This window comes from Peromyscus maniculatus, chromosome 11 (genome assembly GCF_049852395.1).
Source record: "Peromyscus maniculatus bairdii isolate BWxNUB_F1_BW_parent chromosome 11, HU_Pman_BW_mat_3.1, whole genome shotgun sequence".
Lineage (NCBI taxonomy): Eukaryota > Metazoa > Chordata > Mammalia > Rodentia > Cricetidae > Peromyscus > Peromyscus maniculatus.
In genome coordinates, this window is record NC_134862.1 from 82,725,367 (window position 1) to 82,742,890 (window position 17,524).

Here is a 17,524-nt window from a genome sequence, read left to right on the forward strand (position 1 = left end):
TCCTGTGTACCTGAACTCAAATACTTCCAGAAAGCCATTGATTAGCCCTATAACATTTGTGTTACTATTATACTGGTTGTTTTAGTGCATGAATAATGGAAAAACTGTACAGGAATTCTACTGGCCTTTGAGTGGAATAATGATAAAGCATAGGATGGGACTGGAGAGCAAAGTATAACTTTATGTAAACATTAGGGTGACACAAACCTGATCTTACCTGCTACATACAGGTAGATTTGGCACTGACAGGTAGATTTGGCACTGTTATTCCATCTTCACGGCATAGCACACAGGGAATATGTGAGTAGATGAAAATTCAGGTTTATTGCACTTACTGGTCTCTGTACCCAACCATTATGAACAAGACATAGATCCCTGGTATCTTAGTCTATTTTGTGTTATTTTATACTGCAAATTCTCAGACAGCATAGTTGACAAGAAACAGAAATTTATTCTTAAAGTTCTGGAGGTTGGGAAACCATTTGATGATGCTTTGTTGCTGTATACATGTGTTAACAATGGCTGGGGGCTGGGTAGGGTGTTTTTCAAGTTGTTGACATCTTTATTAATTGAAGCAAAAGCTCACATGGATTGCAAATAGCAGGAAAACCTTAGTCAAAGTGAAGCAACAGGACCAATGGGAAAGCAATGTGCTGTCAGGAGGAATAATGGGCTGTATTTGTGAAGATAGTCAAATGTCCCAATTTTTGTTTGGGAATTACTTAAAAGTAATTTTAAGTATTTTCAATTAAAAGTAATTTTAAGTGACTTTAAAGTATTTAAAAGAATAATAAAGAGAAAGATGCCATGAAATTAACAGTGTGTGTGTGTGTGTGTGTGTGTGTGTGTGTATGTGTGTGTGTGTGTGTGTGTATGTATGTTTTGAGGGGGTGATACCATAAGAGTTGGAGGCAGGAAAGTGTTAGGTGGAAGTGATGAAAATACAGTTGTCATATAGAATTCACAAAACAAAAAGCAATAAAAGTCATAGGTAAAGATGCCATTTCCTGTAATTAAAAGCTGGCTTATGTGCCTTTTATTTCTACATATGTATATGACTTCTTTTTCCTGTACTTAAGTCTTTATGAACATCCTTTCAGTGGTGTCCAGGTTTTCAGAAGGAGGACTCTTGTGAAGTTTCCATAACTGAATCATAGTTGAGGTGTCTAGTACCAGCCCTGACGATCCTGAAGAAAAACACAAAAGATAAAGTTAGATAAGTTGTGAAGTAGTTGGCCACAAATGTCCATCTTTATTCATGATGTCACCAGGACTCATTTATGTCTCTTTTCTTGTTCTTGCCTATCTCCTTGGATTTTACCCATGGGGTCAGCTTTCTTCCCTTGCTTTGGACCATGAAACTATTTACCCTTGCACAGCTTGACCACAGCTAGAGGAGCAGGGCGTGCCACTGGGCCATAGGACAGTTCCCAAGGCAAGTGTTGCATGGGAGGCTCTCATTGGGCTGGAGGGTGGGAGGAAGGTACAGAAAGCATACCTGTGTGGGGAATGTCTGAGTGATGGCGCTTAGAACTAGGGAGACGGAACTTTTTTGAGAAATGAAGGAAGTTGTTAGGAGCAGATATTCTTGCTATTCACTGCTGGTATAGTACAGACTCAAAAGAGCCTAGAGCCAGATCGCATATGATTATCTTCACAATGAATGAACTAATCACGAAGTTTCATAGATAATAGCATAATTTAAATGAATATTGGTGGATTGGATGGCCGTTCAAGATGCATTATATGACTTTTAAAGCATATGGATATGTATCATGTGATCTAATCTTGTAGGAAAATGCTGTATATGTGCAACAAAAGACAAAATTCAAAGGAAGAGATACTGTATTTGAGACAGATTTCAGTACTTAAAGGTTTTATTTTAGTGTTTTTTTTGTATATCACTTCTTTCTTATATTTTAAAAGATGGTGTTATCAGCTCAACTCAAAATAAATGAAAAATAATTGGTGGTTGATTCTGATTGGCCATGTGTTTTTTACCCGAAGATAACACTTCCTTTATGCATGGAGGGAAAAACAGAAATGACAGCCAAAATAAAAGAGAGATAAACAAATGGTTAATTGTAGTCCTGAAAAAGCAGAGTTGGTTAGGTGCTCAAGGAATCACAGATTTTAGTACACAAGAATTAAAATGAACTGAGGGCACAATCTCAAAGTATATATTTAATCAAAATTAGTGATTTAGTTAAATAAAGGAATATATATCATCCAGTAAATTGTCCCCCTGTATGGTGTTCCTGGAAGCACTTGCAGATCCTGGAGACAATGGAAAGATGCTAGAGGCACTGGAATATACGGCAGGAGGGTAAGTTAAATGTGCCCTGAAAGAATGGACTGCACAGTCTGAGTGTCATGGAGTAGAGCTCTAGATCAATTGGTAGATGCTTGAGTAATATTCACAAAACCCAATCAAGACTCATTCATGGATCTGGCTAGGTTCAAGTCTTTTAAATTGTCATGTTATAGTTCTGGCTAAATAAAACTATCACACAAACAAGAAACATTTTTATATAAAGTGACAAATATATTTTGGGTTTCTAAATATACTTTTCTAAATGTTCAAGAGGTTAAAAATTTAAGATTCTAAATTTTGCTTCAAAAGTAACAGGTAATTTACTCAAAAAAACACTTGCAAATTCCTGGCTTCTTTGTATATTGATGATCCCTTGGGGTTCAAGTCTGATAAAATACAAAGCTTAGAAAATAGCTTTACCAGACTGCTGACATTCAAAGCAAAATTATTATCAATAATGACTTTTCTTCAAGGATTATGCATGTTTATAATTATATTAGGTGCACTATTTAGGAACACAAGTAGTTAGATATGCCCAAGAGCTGCGTATTCCAAATAATGCCACTGTAATAGTTAAAGATCACTACAGGTTGGTCACTTTAAGAGTCTTGATACATTGTTATTATGCAATAAAAGAACCAGACTTTTCAAATTGTGGCCTGTGTCTCAAAATATATACCTGATGAATCATCATATTAATTAAATTAATAAATGAGAATTTAGATGAGAAGACTTTTGTTCAAGATTATGATTATTGCACTTATATTAAGAAGGCATCTGAGTGGGAACAGGAAGGTGTTGCTTTTGATGCGGGAATAGCTGGGAGGGTTTGCTGGAGCTTCGGAGGGATCTGTACTAGTATCTGATATGGTTAAACCTCAAATTTCCTGTTTGTTGTACTATCACTAGTACAACGAATTTTGGTTGAGTTCTTTCTTTTCTGAATGAAAAAAGACTTAAATACCTTATGTCTGGATTATGGTTTTCAGTCACACAGAACAATATATCTTTTTCCTGTCTATCTTTTTGTAGAGAATCTTTACTCTATTTTTCTCTGGATGGCAGCACAGTCTCAGATGCTCATACCATTTGCCCTCCAGCTACCCTAGCCTTAGTATGCACATATTTATTAGAATTATGTTTTCATACTTCACATCCATGGGCATCATTTGGCATTTTCTTTTTTTTAAAGATTTATTTATTTATTATGTATACAGTGTTCTGCCTGCATGTGTCCCTGCAGGCCAGAAGAGGGCACCAGATCTCATTACAGGTGGTTGTGAGCCACCATGTGGTTGCTGGGAATTGAACTCAGGACCTCTGGAAGAGCAGTCTTATTTATGTGCTCTTAACCACTGAGCTATCTCTCCAGCCCTTGGCATTTTCAAATACTTGTGTCAGTACACTGTGCTCTCACCTGGTCCTTTCCCCACTGACTTCTCCTTGTTCCTGTATTTCTCTGGCTGGTTCCCTTCATTGCTCAAACTTACCCTCACTTATGCTTTCTTAATACATATATTACATCTCTAGTTATCCCCTTCCTTAAAGTTTCTTCCTCCTCTTTCATGATCTCTTTTCTAGTTTTATGAAACACACACACACACACACACACACACACACACACACTTACTTCTATGTCACCAATTAAAATCCAGAGAACACTTCCATGTCTAGGGATAAAGAATGGAGTCTATGGGTGTTGCATACTGACTTCAGATAACTCTATCATGTACAGGATATTGTGGTTATAGTTTACTAAAATTGTTTCTTTCTAATCAAGATAATGTACAAATTGTTTCCAGATAAGTGTTCTCTAGTGTCATAAATCCACAGCAATGATAAAACTATTTGACCTTTTATGAGAGATGGTTAGAAGAAACACAGAATCTTAGAACTAACATCAACAACAGCATCCATGGGAAAATTAAAAATGGGCAGTGCTTTTCTGTGGGAACTCTGTCTTCAGACCTCATCCCATTATCCACTGATGGTGAGGACGCTCTGGGTAAGAGTGTAGCTCAGATCTTGAGTTAGAAGTCACAGATAACGTTGATTTAATCTCTACTCCTACATCCCCTTCTGTAGAGCTGTACAAGCTTTCTCTTGCTCATCACCCCAGTTAATGGCTTCAAAGCTGCAGGTTACAGGTAACCACAGATATATCATATCAGGACACAGTAAACAGGGTGAGATGAAAAGGAATAAAAGGGTGGGGGGGGGCGTGCTATGATAGGAGCTGATGGCTGTAGGTGTGACTTGGCTCATCTACCTCTCTTCTCACCTGGGGCAGCCACTTTTCATATCATCTTACTGTCTAGCAGGGAGAAAGCTAATCCTGAATTAATTACAATAAGGTAAATGCTTGCTGAAAGACTAGAATCTTGTCTGCTCTTCTCAGGAGGGTGTTTCAGTGTGGAACAGCCTGAGGATCCGCCAGCTTGGCGCCTCACTGTTGAGTATATATATTGGTTGGTGAAGTGGCAGGGATGATGAGTTTGAAAACAGGAAGAACATGTGCCAAGACAGCTGCTGAGAGGAGGATAAAACAGTGGAACTAAACTTATAAGCTTCATCACAAGCAACAGAAAAGGGGCTTAGAAGAAATTGGATAGTTGGGATGGACACACTCTTTTGTTCATCTCTGCCTGTCTACTCCAGCCACACCCTATTCTGGGTCAAAACAAGAAAGAATATTGGTGAGGTTAGAAACCAACCAGCATACTCTCCTAAGAGCAAATGCTCTGTACTACACTGAGATCTTGGTACATGCGCTTAATAACTTAATGATTGATTTAATCATATGATGAAGAAGGTGGAACAAGGGATTAGTGAGGAGCTCTTCCAAGGCGATGGTTATTCTGGTGATATGCTTTGGGGCAACAGTAGCATTGGGAAGAGGATGGTGCCTTTGAGGATCTGCTGGAGAGCGGTGGGATCTCACAAGGAGTCTGAGGACAGTCCTTCTCTTTCTTTTGATGGCTGAAGATTTCACAGTAAGCTGCTTCTCCTGGGTGAGCTTCATTTTCTTGGAGTGTCCAGGTGTTTTGAGCTCATTTCTCCTTTTCTGAAAGATTTGTGTGTTTTTTCTCTGGGTAATGCTGATTTTCATTTTTGTTTGTTGGAGATGAACTCAGGGCCCTGTGCTTTTGTGCTTCATCTCCAACCATTAGTATAGTTTTTAAATATTCGATAACAATATTTTTAATACCAAGAGAGCTCACTTGTTCTTATTGTATTAAAATTATATTTATATCCTTGGGACTCAGTCCTCTTAAAGACAGCCAGAGGTGAGCTCCAGGGTCACCTTATACAGGAGCAAAGTCATTTCATTTATGTTACTCTGTTCATCTCTGTGGTGACAGAAGAACAAAAGGCCTACATTTAGGAAGTCCCAGTTTAGAGCATTTTATTTTTATTTGTTTATTTTTAAGACAGGGTCTTACTCTGTAGCCTTAGGTGGCCTGGAACTTGCTATGTAGACCAGGCCCAGTTTAGGTTTAAATCTTTTAACCAGCTTTAGAAAGCCATGTTATTGAACTGACCATCACCGTAGTAAGTACTTTTTAAAAATATGCAACCATTTTGTGTTTCCACCACTGGGAATTACATTGCACCGAAGTAGTTCTAAAACAAAACAGATAACCAGAAACCATCAATTTGCTGATGCTAAACCGCATTTCCACTAGTTCCTTGGACTAGGTAAAGCACTAATTATTCTCAAAAAGGACAAAGGGCGGAGGAAGAACCAGAGTAGAAACTTTTCTCTTGAGAGCTGGACTATTTTATCTGTGATGACCAGGTCTCTGAGGTTGATCCTGGTTTCAGGTGTTCATGCATGGAGGTCATGGGTTGGGAAGTACTGGCTTTAGCTGGCTTTTGTTGGGCCCATGCAGTATTTCGTTTTCTTTTCTTTGTCCTTTGAACTGATACAGTAAAGAGAGCACAGTGAACCAGGAAGCTGTTCCCAGAAGAACGGAAGTTGATCCTACTGTTTCCTCTCAGCTCCTGCTTGTGTCTCAGTGTACTTGCCTACTTCTGCTGCAGAAACCCAACATAGCCACAAGGTGGCTAAAAGTACCAATCCAGGAAAAAGCAGTGCCGCAGGAGTGTCTTTGCTTTTCCCAGGCACTGTGGACTGCCTTCCTATCTTGGGGATTTCTGTGGACATCCATCAAGCCTTGCTCCAACCCTCTTATTGTACATTCTGCATTTAAGATTCTAAGGTTTCTATGTCCTCTTCTGCAGAAGATCATTCCAAATTACAGCAACAGAGAAAGAAATTATGATTTAATTTGTGATGTGGCAAAGTGGTGATATTTGACTTTGACTTCTTACCTTTTTTGTTATTATCATTTTGCTTTTTAGTACAGAGCCTGTGTAGCCCAGGCTGGTCTCAAAATGCATCTCTCCCTGCTCTAGCTTCCCGAGTGCAGGTACCACAGGTGTGTACCATTATGCTTAATTTTATCGTGTTTCTTATATTCACTGACTTTATAAAGGGAGCTTGGTCATATTTCTGAGGTACAGTGTAGCTGGAGAATTTCTCTCCAGCTCCCGCCAAGTCCAGTCCAGGAGCCCACTTATAAAATATACAGACTCTTACATTATTTAAACTGCTTGGCCATTAGCTCAGGCCTATCATTGTCTAGCTCTTACTCTTATATTTAGCCCATTTCTATTAATCTATACTTTGCCATGTGGCTCGCGGCTTATCGGTATTTTACATCTTTCTTGTCCTGGCAGTGACTGCAGGCAGTCCCCCCTCTGCCTTCCTGTTTTCTCTTTTCTCCTCTCTGTTAGTCCTGCCTATACTTCCTGCCCGGCCACTGGCCAATCAGTGTTTATTTATACAGAGCGATATCCACAGCAGTACAGGTTTACTTATTATTAATAAATATTGTCACACATTGATTAGCAGAATAACTATTAATATTGGAGCAAATATATTAATTAAGCATGAGTATTAATTCTTTAATTTTCAGTGAAATTTTCTCTAATTTTTATTTTTAAGTATTTAATATAACATTAATTTATTTTAATTTACTTTTCCCTCTCATTTTCCACCTTTAATTTTTTTAGATTTTCTTTTTATGATTTTCTGTGTATAAATGTTTTGCCTGCATGCATGTCTGTACACCACATGCATGCCTGATGCCTAAGGAGGTGGTGAAACACAATGTGGGTGCTGGGAATCAAACCTGGGTCCTTTGAAAGAACAATAAGTGCTCTTAATAACTGAACCAATTTCTCAGCCCACAACATTAATTTCTTATTTGATAACTTCACATGTGTATGTAATTCATTCTGGATCAATTAAGTTTTTAATTTTACTTTATCATTTTCCAATATGTCTATTGCATTGGGATCTATAATCTCATTCAACAGATTCTGCTTGAAAAATTTTCAACCCCCCTGAAGACACCAATGTTAAATCCTTTAGAATTATTGTAAGAAAGAAGTTCTTGAGGATGAACTTGCTGGGGAAGGTCGAGAAGGGGTGGCACCAAGGATATTCTTCTGTTACCTTTTGCCTTCTCTGTTTTAAGGTTTTTAGCAAGGTCTTCAAGTTTTTTTAATGAATTGGCACACTTCTATCAGTTTGTTTAGTCCAACATCTTTTGGGAATATGTCCTCCATCAGGTCAGCTATCTGAATTCTGTCATAATTACCTTGCATTGTTTTTGTTAGTTTTAACTCTTTTCTTAATAAGACCTTGGTTGTCCTAAACTTGTGTCATCCACATCCTCTAGTCCTTTTAGAAGAACAATTTTCTTGTATTCACTCATTATCTCTCAAATTGTGGATGGGCCTAAAAGATAAAAAATGGATACAGGATTGCACACATATACAGACAACTCCAAAAATAGAATATTCCTGTGTGAGTGAATGACCCATTCCATACTGTGTGTGTGTGTGTGTGTGTGTGTGTGTGTGTGTGTGTGTGTGAGAGAGAGAGAGAGAGAGAGAGAGAGAGAGAGAGAGAGAGAGAGAGAGAGAAAAAGAGAGTTAAGTACAAAATGTGGCACTGTGAAAAGTAAGTGTGGAACTGATCAGTTAATTAACAAGTCTAGAAATTCTTCCCTGTTAAAGTCTGACTTAAGTCCGTCATGGTTTGTGGTGGAAGATAGTGTGGAAATCAGCACTCACTGCAGCCTTCAGATGTGTGAGTGTTAAAATCCTGGGTCCCTCTTTTATTCCCTGTTGGTGCTGACACCTGCTGCTGCATGCTTGACTCTTCCTGTCCCCTTGGCTGACGTGCCTTGTGTGCAAAGAGCCTGCATCTTCTCATCACATACAGGAATGATGGTTGACTGCATCCCTATGGCCCTTGCTCTCTTCCTATTTCTTAAACAGTTCTCATTATAATCTTTTTTGCCATAGTATTTGCACCCTGTTCTCTGCGTCTTCTGGGCCCCTATGGCTGTCACTTTGCTGAACATCTGTGTATTATCTAGTGTCAAGTCACAACATTTACTAGGTGGAATTATGTCAATAGTTATTTGTTTTTCCACCTTTCAGTCTTGATTTCCTTGGATGATTTTATTTGTCCATAGAGACAGTTTTCTATCTACAAGTCATGCTTAAACCCTGCTAAAGTCCTATATCAATTGTAAAATACAACAGGTTTAAAATTTGAAAGATTTGACTTGTTTTGGGACTTCTGACAACACAAAAATACCCAAAATATAATTGGATATGAGATGGCAAGAGACTGTGTATACTTTTTATGAATCTGACCTACACGTCAGCACCCATGTTTTGTTGTAGAAATACTATTGCTTTAGGTCTTGGCATAATAATTGCATTCAGAATATACAGGAGTGGAGCTGCCAAATTTTGGATTATTCAGCTCCACTCATATAAAGAGGTGTCTGAGCTAAACATGATTCAAATCTAGTTTACTTCACCTAGGGAAAAATATGGCACTGCATAGGAAATCCTCCAAAATATTCTGATACTCAGATCCCCAGTAGTTTTTAATGGTGAGATCCACATAGAAACAACCACTGGAAGTATAGGAAAGAAAGCAGTGAGTAAAGCTGAGAAGGACTTCAAACCAAAGGCTGAGCAGACTGAAAATCAAGCCTGGTTAGCTGTGCCTCTGCTTCAAAAGTGCAGCCCTGGTCAAAGACAGGGGAAGCAGGAAGAATGTCAACATGGTTGACAGACAGAGGAGAGAGGACATAGAATATACTGACTTATTTATCTTAAAATGTAACAAGGAAATACCATAAGGTGAAGGGGAGATAATGAAAACTAAACAAAACCTCCCAAATCAGGATTCTCAGTCTATGCATGAAGGAACTAGCCAGCCACTAAAATTTAAAATTTAGTTTTTATTACCTTTCAAAGACATGCACTTAAGTGTTGTTTGCAAAATATTCCTTAATGTTGGAATAATTTAAAAATAAATTACTTTACACAGTAACTAAAGAAAAGCCAGGCCAGTTGTGGTTAAATAGAACTCAGGGAAAGTTTTTATATAACTATCACAAAATTAAATGAGTTGCACTTTATTAAAAAAAAGACACTATTTTGGCCTATAGATTTATTCAATAAAATAATGCATTGTGTTTCTTACTGCTCATGTTCATTCACCACTCAAAAATAGTGTCCTGGATTGTATTTTTCTCATATGTGCATGCATGTACACACACCCACTCACAAATATGCACAGTGGACATTCCATTTGTGTGTGAGGGAGCACATACAAACTGCACTCCAAAAGAAACACAAGAAAAAAACACACTGATTCATGATTGATTCAGCATTGTGCCTCTCAATGGTCAAAGTGAAAACAGCTGCAAAGATTTAGGAAGTTTTGCAATTTAACTCATAAACTTGGGAAGATTCCTCTAATATGGTAACAGTCCTCAAATCAGGATTTAAAATGTTCTGTTCAAGTACACGTGAAGGGCTATACGAGAGGACACAGACAGCCTGTAAAATATTCCACAAGAAGGTAGTAGAAATCTATTTCAAATTAACTCCAACTCTTCCCCATATTTTACTGTAAGAAAATAAAAACACTAACAATTAACCAAAACAGTGAACTTTCCAGTTGACAAAATTCTCTCGCAGTGATCAAAATGCTGCTTTATACCAGGAGTAAAAGGGAGCAGAGCAGGTTGCTAAATGTGCTTATAAAATCATTAAAACACTATTTGTTTGAGTAGATGTATTTGCTGATCTGTGACATTTTATATTGCACATACCCATCACCTCTCGTGCTGTATAATATTGGAATACTAGAGAGTGCAACCTAGGTCTAGATATATATTTCACTAAATACTATTTCATGGTAATTCTTTCATGTCACGATCCTATCATTTACCCTATCAATCACTACAGCCAACAAGTTTCTTCTCACTCTCCAGCCAAGAAAACAAAAGCCTTCTTCTCACTTTCCATTTACTAATATTTATGCGTAGAAAGCTATTTTACAGCCTGGAGAGATGGCTCAGTGATGAAAAGCCTGGGATGTTCTTCCCGAGGTCCTGGTTCAATTGCCAGCAACACATGGTGGGTCACAATCATCTGTAATGGGGTCTGAGGCCCTCTTCTATCACACAGGTCTATATGCAAATAGAGTAGACTTCTACAAAAATAAATAAATCTCAAAAAAGTTATTTTACTTTCTGCAGTGATCATCCTGCCCTAGTAAGGGTGAAATAAAGATGTCTGCCATCTTCCCTAGTGAAGCATCAGATTCTAGCTGCTGTGGCCTCACTGCCCTGAGAGCAGCTGGCACCAGCCCTGCTCCGTCCACTCTCCTCTGAAGGAAGCAGCACTGGTTTCCCCTGTACTCTTGTGGGTTCCACAGAGCTCTCAACTCTACATAGGGGGCAGGATTCACCTTCTTATAGATTTCTTCAACAGTATTCAGATCCTAGTTCATCTGCAAGGCTAGGAACAGGGGAAGTTTCATTTGAGTAAGAAGATAAATCTTTCAGAGATTGGACAGGGATGTGGAAAGGAAGTGCAAGGGACATGAAGTGTTTTTAAAGATGGGAAGAATGACTTTAGTCAGAGTCATTTCACGTCTCTTGAAGTTGAGCAACGTTGGATGCCTTGTGCTCTCCTATTCCTTGGAGAGGAAGATTGCAAAAGTGAGGCCTCCTCCCATTGTTCTTAGCTTTCGATTTCCCCAGCTAGCAAGACTGGATTGTCTCCTAAGTGCATACACTTTACTCACCATGAAAATCAAAGGTCTGCTGTACTCAGTTTTCTCTTCCATGTCTTCATAGGTGGATGTTCCAACCTTAACCCTTCATGTCCAACAGCCTTATCCATGGATCACTGAGAATCAATTCCTCTGAATAAAGGTATCATTTGAAAGGTCAAGAATGAGCCACCCAGACAATTCTACCTCTTCTCTATTCAGTTTAGAGGTGGCAGGAGGAGAATTCAGCCGGTGTCTATTGCCACCAAGAACTGAATGTGTGAATCCTGGGTAGAAGAAGATATGTAGTGCAGACACGTTTGGTTTAAGAACTTACTAAAGCATTCTCTCATTTATTAATAGTTCTCCCAGCCACACACACCCCAAAAAAACTGAGAAGGATTTCATCTCACACTTGCAAATCTCATGATGGGTAAATGGGAAGGAATTAGCTGCCCTCTAGACAAGAGCTAAATTTCTTTCCTTTAGTGATTAAGTTAATGATTCCTTAGCACTTTTGCACTATGTATGGTATTTATGCATAAACCCAGCAGGTATAGTGGGCCTATGTAATTACATCATGGACGCCTTGACAACTGTGGCAAAGCTCTTAGGTGTTAGTAACATCAAGGACCTGAAATGACCATTACATCATAGTATTTTTCAATCAAGGAGAGGGAGGAATCTCTAGTGTCTCATGTAATTTGAGACACAGAACAAATGGTGCCAGACAGTGGATGGGTGAGCTCACCCAAGCTGATCGGCAAGCAGGATCATGTTCTTGGGGTGTTATTATTCAGCACTTTAGAGTCTCATGCTTTATCTGAATGGGCACATAGGCATTCAAGAAGGTTTTAAAAAGCTGGTCGTTGGCAGCTATTGTGCCCTCTGATTTTGACATAGAGAATGTAGCAGGCAGGCAGGTGCAGCTACAAATCTTGTCCTCTAATCCTTCAGTTTGCTTACAAGTCTTGGGCATTAGGGCTCGATAGCTCTGGTGTAGATAGATCTATGCCATTCATATCTTTTGCCTTCCGAGTCTTACCACTCTTGAAGGCTTAGGAACTCAGCATTCACTTGGCCTAGAATTATAGCTTCATGGACAGATTAGATTTTGGGAGTTTTCAGTCTTTGATAGCACCCACTGTTAACAATTCTAGGTTTAAGACATCTGAGAACCTTGACTCCAAAAGCTCACCAGCCCTCAGGAAGTCTTCCTATGCCCAGAACTTGTGGTTTCTCTCCTCTAGCTCCCATTGCCTTTGATAATTAATCATCTTCTCTACTTCTGCCACCCTGCTGTTTCCGGTTGAGACCACTGTCCTTATGCTGTTTAGCTGCCCCTCAGGAAGCTTGCAGCCTGGTCAGGTTCATCTTGCCCTCTGATGTCTACATGTCACTGCTGCTCTGCCGCATGTGCCTTTGCTGTCATGCTGCCACTTCCCTGATTCCTTTTTCTTTTCCCTTTTTGGTACTTACTGGCTTTTAAAAATAGTATTTTATCTGCCCAGGACCCCCACCACTTCCTGAAACTTGAAGACCAGCCCCCAGCTCCCATCCAGCCCAGAGAGCTCCCATTCAGCCCAGAGAACTCCCATCTGACCCAGAGAGCTCCCATCTGGCCCAGAGAAAGAGAGAGCTCTCATTGGACAAAGATCCATCATTGGACCAAGAGTAAACTCAGGAATCTGCCAGCCCTGATTAGACCAGAAGTGGCTTTCTGAGAATTAGAATCTGCCACCTCTCATTGGACCAAAAGAGGCTTCCTGAAACACCAAATCTGTCAGCTCTGAGGCTTCCTGAAATGCCAAATCTGTCAGCTCTGACTGGACCAAGAGCCCTGATGAGACCAAGAACAAATCTGTGAGTCACAGAATCAACTAGCTTGAGTTGACCCAAGAGCAGCTCGCTGAGACACAGAAGTTGCCTGCTCCAATCAGACCAAGAGCTAAGATTAGACCCAGAAGGACCCCCTGAGACACAGACACAACAAACACAGAGTGGACCAACAGAAACTTGCTCAGACACAGGCACCTCTTATACCTATTAGACGAGGAGATGGGCAGTCATCAGGGCAGAAGCACATACAACAACATAAAGAGCAACACAGCATCACCAGAACCTAGCCCTCCTCCAACAGCAAGACCTGAATATCTCAAGGTGGAAGAAGCAGAAGAAAGCAACCTTAAGAATAGCATAATAAAGATGCTAGAGGCCTTTCAAGGAAAAAATCAAAAATGAAATTGAGGAAAAGATAAACAAAAAAGTGGAGGAAATCAATAAAGTAAATGAAAAAAAGTCAAACAAAAATGGGAAGAAATCTATAAAGAACTAGAGGAAAAGACAAATAAAAAAGCAGAAGAAAACAATAAATCCCTTAAAACCATGAAGAAGCAATAAAACAGGTGAAGGAAATAGTTCAAGACCTGAAAAGGGAAATAGAAACAATGAAGAAGACACAAACAGAGGGAATGATGGAAATAGAAAATCTGAGTAAACAAACAGGAAATACAGATGCAAGCATAATGAACAGAATACAAGAGATAGAAGAGAGGATCTCTAGTGTAGAGGATGCAATAGAGGAAATGGATTCATCAGTCAAAGAAAATATCAATGCCAAAAAAGTCATAACACAAAATGTCCAAGAAATCTGGGACACCATGAAAAGACCAAACCTACAAATAATATGGATAGAGGAAGGAGAAGAATACCAACTCAAAGGCACAGAAAATATATTCAACAAGATCATAGAAAGAAACTTTCCCAACTTAAAGAAGGAAATGCCTATAAAGATACAAGAAGCCTATAGAACACCAAACAGACTAGACCCTCCCCGAAAGTCCCCTTGCTACATAATAATTAAACAGCTAAATGTACAGAATAACGAAAGAATATTAAGAGCAGCGAAGGAAAAAGGCCAAGTGACTTATAAAGGCAAACCCATCAGAATAACACCCGATTTCTCAATGAAGACTTTGAAAGTCAGAAGGACCTGGACAGATGTAGTGCAGACACTAAGAGACTATAGATGCCAGACTAATATACCCAGTAAAACTTTCAGTCATCATAGACAGAGTTAACAAGACATTCTAAGACAAAACCAGATTTAAACAATAATTATCCACAAAACCCAGCCCTACAGAAAGCACTAGAAGGAAAATTCCAACCTAAGGAAGTCAGATACACCCCCTAAAACATTGGCAATAGATAACACCACAGCAGTAAACCCCAAGGAAGAGAAGTACACATACACTACCAGAAGTTTGCATTCCCACCAACAGTGGAGGAGTGTTCCCCTTGCTCCACCTTTTCTCTAACATAAGTTGTCTCCAGTGTTTTTGATCTTAGCCTTCTGACAGGTGTAAGATGGTATCTCAGAGTCTTTTTGATTTGCATTTCCCTGATGACTAAGGATGTTGAGCAATTCCTTAAATGTGTTTCAGACATTTGAGGTTCTTCTGTTGAGAATTCTCTGTTAAGCTCTGTAGGGCATTTTTTAATTGGATTGTTCAGTATTTTGAAGTCTAGCTTTTTGAGTTCCTTATATATTTTGGAGATCAACCCTCTGTCAGATGTGGGGTTGGTGAAGACCTTTTCCCATTCTGTAGGCTCTCGTTTTGTCTTATTGACCATGTCCTTTGCTCTAAAAAAGCTTCTCAGTTTCAGGAGGTCCCATTTATTAATTGTTGCTCTCATTGTCTGTGCTACTGGTGTTATATTTAGGAAGTGGTCTCCTGTGCCAATGCATTCAAGAGCACTCCCTACTTTCTCTCCTATCAAGTTCAGTGTAACTGGATTTATGTTGAGGTCTTTGATCCACTTGCACTTAAGTTTTGTGCACGGTGACAGATATGGATCTATTTGCAGCCTTCTACATGTTGACATCCAGTTATGCCAGCACCATTTGTTGAAGATGCGTTCTTTTTTCCATTGTACAGTTTTGGCTTTTTTATCAAAAATTATATGTTCATAGGTGTGTGGATTAATATCAGGGTCTTCAATTCAATTCTATTGGTCCACATGTTGGTTTTTATGCCAGTACCAGTCTGTTTTTATTACTGTAGCTCTATAGTAGAGCTTGAAGTCAGAAATTTTGATGCCTCCAGAGGTTGCTTTATTGTACAGGATTCTTTTAGCTATCCTGAGTTTTTTGTTTTCCCATATGAAGTTGAGTATTGTTCTTTCCAGGTCTGTGAAGAATTGTGTTGGGATTTTGATGGAGACTGCATTGAATCTGTAGATTGCTTTTGGTTAGAATTGCCATGTTAATTCTACCTATCCATGAGCATGGGAGATCTTTCCATTTTGTGCTATCTTCTTTGATTTCTTTCTTCAGAGACTTAAAAGTCTTAGCATACAGTTGTTTCACTTGCTTAGTTAGAATTATCACAAGGTATTTTATATTATTTGTGGCTATTGTAAAGGGTGATGTTTCTCTGATTTCTTTCTCAGCCCATTTATCATTTGTATACAGTATTTTTTTAGTTAATCTTGTGTCCTGCCATCTTACTGAAGGAGCTTATTAGCTGTAGGTGTTCCCTGGTAGAATTTTTGGGGTTACTTAGGTATACTATCATATCGTATGCAAATAGGAAAAGTTTGACTTCTTTCTTTCCAATTTGTATCCCTTTGATCTCCTTTTGTTGTCTTATTGCTATAGCTAGAACTCCAAGTACTATGTTGAATAAGTGTGGGGAGAGTGGACAGCCTTGTTTTGTTCCTGATTTTAGTGGAATCGCTTTGAGTTTGTCTCCATTTAATTTGATGTTGGCTGTTGGCTTGCTGTAAATTGCCTTTATTGTGTTTAGGTATATTCCTTGTCTTCCTCATCTCTCTAGAACCTTTATCATAAAGGGATGTTGGATTTTATCAAAGGCTTTTTCAGCACCTAATGAGATGATCATGTGGATGTTTTCTCTCAGTTTATTTATATGGTGTATTACATTGACAGATTTTCATATGTTGAACCATCCTTGCATCCCTGGGTTGAAGCCTACTTGATCATCGTGTATAATTTTTTTTGATGTGTTCTTGGATTTGGTTAGCCAGTATTTTATTGAGTATTTCTGCATCAATATTCATGAGGGAGATTGTTCTGTAGTTCTCTTTCTTTATTGCATCTTTGTGTGGTTTGGGTATCAGGGTAACTATAGCCTCATAAAAAGAGTTTGTTATTGTTCCTTCTGTTTCTATTGTGTGGAACAATTTAAAGAGTATTGGTATTAGCTCTTCTTTGAAAATCTGATAGAATTCTGTGCTGAAACCATCTGGTCCTGGGCTTTTTTTGCTTGGGAGACTTTTAATGACTGATTCTATTTCCTTAGGGGTTACTGGTCTATTTAAATAGTTTATCTGGTCTTAATTTAACTTTGGTATGTGGTACCTATCCAGAAAATTGTCCATTTCTTTCAAATTTTCCAATCTTGTGGAGTACAGGTTTTTGAAGTATGACCTGATGATTCTCTTGATATCCTCACTGTCTGTTTTTATCTCTCCCTTTTCATTTCTGATTTTGTTAATTTGTATGTTCTCTCTCTGCTTTTTGGCTAATTTGGATAAGGACTTGTCTATCTTGTTGATTTTCTCAAAGAACCAACTCTTTGTTTCATTGATTCTTTGTATTGTTCTCTTTGTTTCTGTTTACTGATTTCAGCCCTCAATTTGATTATTTCCTGGCATCTGTTTCTCCTGGGTGAGTTTGCTTCTTTAGGTGTAGAGCTTCACGTGTGCTGTTAAGTCGCTAGTATGAGATTTCTCTATTTTCTTTATGTGGGCATTTAGTGCTATGAATTTTCCTCTTAGTACTGCTTTCATAGTGTCCCATAAATTTGGGTATGTTGTACATTCATTTTCATTGAATTCCAGGAAATCTTTAATTTTTTTCATTTCTTTTTTTTTTTTTTTTTGGCTTTTTCGAGACAGTGTTTCTCTGTGTGGCTTTGTGCCTTTCCTGGAACTTGCTTTGGAGACCAGGTTGGCCTCAAACTCACAAAGATCTGCCTGCCTCTGCTTCCTGAGTGCTGGGATTAAAGGCATGTGCCACCACC